The following is a 2,500-nucleotide window of genomic DNA, read 5'->3' on the forward strand; positions in this document are numbered from 1 at the left end:
CTAGTTAGGACTCTAGTGGAGGGTTAGAGTTAGATGGTACCAATACAGGGGCGTAATCGCCCCCACCATCCAACCCCCTCTTCCTACACACACCGAGCCCTGCCTTACCAGGGGCACGACCCTCCAGGGCCTGCGTGCTGGAGGGGTGTAGTCCGAGGAGGGGTGCTTAAGTGTGGGTGCGCAGGTGGGTGTGGAGAGCGTGGTTCTCCCTGGGTGTCGGGTGCCTCTTGTTCCAGGCCCGGCTCCCGGTCTGTACCTCCAGCTCCCGTTCTACGGGCTGGAACCCCGGGCTGTACGTCCAGCTCCCGTTCTACGGGCTGGAACCCCGGGCTGTACGTCCAGCTCCCGTTCTACGGGCTGGACATCCAGGCTGGAACCCCAACCCTCTAAACTCTAAGTGTCCCTGCCTTACCAGGGGCACGACCCTCCAGGGCCTGCGTGCTGGAGGGGTGTAGTCCGAGGAGGGGTGCTTAAGTGTGGGTGCGCAGGTGGGTGTGGAGAGCCTGGTTCTCCCTGGGTGTCGGGTGCCTCTTGTTCCAGGCCCGGCTCCTGGTCTGTACCCCGGACTTTGAGACCCCCTGGAGACCCAACCATAAGAGCCAGGGGTCTCCAACTCGGTGGGCCGGTCCGGGGCCTTCCCCCGGACCGTGTGCCACCGTTGGTCCGGGCCCCCCGCCCCCCAGGGCCGGGATCCAGGCCCTAGGGGGCCCCAGACTTTGAGACCCCCTGGAGACCCAACCATAAGAGCCAGGGGTCTCCAACTCGGTGGGCCGGTCCGGGGCCTTCCCCCGGACCGTGTGCCACCGTTGGTCCGGGCCCCCCGCCCCCCAGGGCCGGGATCCAGGCCCTAGGGGGCCCCAGACTTTGAGCCCCCCTGGAGACCCGACCTACCCTGGAGATCGGGGCCCCCAATACGTGCATGCCGCATACCGTATTAAAGCTCCGGGCCTCCTGAACACGGTGGTGGTCTTGGTTCGTCTCTAGGACGTGCCCCCGAATTACTACGAATTTGTAACCGATTAGCGTCAAACCGGGCCGGCTTTGCCCCGCGATAAGTCGGTCCAAACGGACCGGAACCCGGGCGAGCCGCACACCGTCGGATCCGGGCCGGTCCGCTGATGGCTGTGGTGGTCTCCGATTTCCGCTGGGACGTTCCCCCGAATTTATACGAATTTTTAACCGTTTTGGGCCCAACCGGACCTCCGGTCCGGTTCCCGGGGTCCCACCGACCCGAGACCCGGATCATCGAGCTCCTGAGACGGCCCCGGTCACGAGGGTGTCGGTCCCGGAAGCCTGGGTGGAGGTCCGAAAACCGGACTTCCAGAGGGGGAGACTCGGCGGTGAGCAGCTGCAGATTTCGTCCGCCTGCTAGCGCGGCCCTCCCGGATAGCTCTGCCGCGGATCCCCGGTCTGGACCTCCGGAGCTCCGGTTCGATCCTTAAAAACGCACTGCACCCAGGCAAACCATATATTGGCTGAAAGCTTGGACCGCGGGGAACACGGTGGTGGTCTCGGATCGTCTCTAGGACCTTCCCAGCCGGCGGTAGAAGCGAAAGCAGTTTACCGGGAAATGAGCTCCAAAAATCGGTCAAAAATGCGTTTTATCCGGGAAAACCGGATATGGTTCGAATCTCCGGAGCCCGAAGAGCAGCCCGGTGAAGACCGCATGGTTCTATCTTTAAAAATGAGGGAGATACGGGGTTTTAAAAAAAGCAGTACTGCCCCCACGACGGGGGGGGCGTTCTGGGAGTGAAAGTCAAAACGCTTTTCGGGCCCTTATAAAGAAAATCACTGCCGGAACGATATCAGGAGAGAGTTGGAAAAGAGGGTCTGGGCGGAAAAATGACTAAGTGTTTCAACACTTAGACATATTTTCATGATCCTTGAAGTCTCGGGAGGCCATCCAAGCGGGTCTCAGCCCTCTTTTCCCCCATTTTCGGCCGTTTTTAGCGCTTTTTCGGCAAAAAGTTGCACTTTGTCCTGGAGAAGCGGGGCTTTCACGCTGTGGCTTCCCGTTCGGCCGGTGAGTCTCCACGGTCCATCTGATGGGCCTGGTGGCTGCTCCGGTTGGCGCGGAGCTCCGTGGAGCCCCGTGGAAGCTGGAATAAAAGCGCGGAGTCTCCCTGGACCCAGGCCGAAGACGGAGCACCGACAGCGGGCTGACCCCGCCTAGGTGTCCCGCTCGGAGGTCTGGAGCTCTGGTGGATGGCTCCCCAAGCACATTTACACACACTTTCCTGACCGAACAGCACTCGTGGCCTGCCATGGAGGGCTCCCGCCGGCCCCGGATGCTCTTGCACCGGCGCTTCGGCGAAGGGTTCCTCCAGCCTTTGCAGGCTCGCCTCTAGACCCGGACACGGACAGTCAGGGGGGGGGCCCCAAGCCCCCCCGCTCTGCAGCTCCAGCCCGCGGTCGCCCCATCGGTAGCGAGACCCAGACGACCCGTCTGTCCCAGCTGTCCTACACTGGTCCCACCGCTGCGGGGCTCTCTGTGTGTCCC

This window comes from Poecilia mexicana, unplaced genomic scaffold (genome assembly GCF_051168715.1).
Source record: "Poecilia mexicana isolate PSO_F unplaced genomic scaffold, ASM5116871v1 ptg000100c_RagTag, whole genome shotgun sequence".
NCBI classification, from domain to species: Eukaryota; Metazoa; Chordata; class Actinopteri; order Cyprinodontiformes; family Poeciliidae; genus Poecilia; species Poecilia mexicana.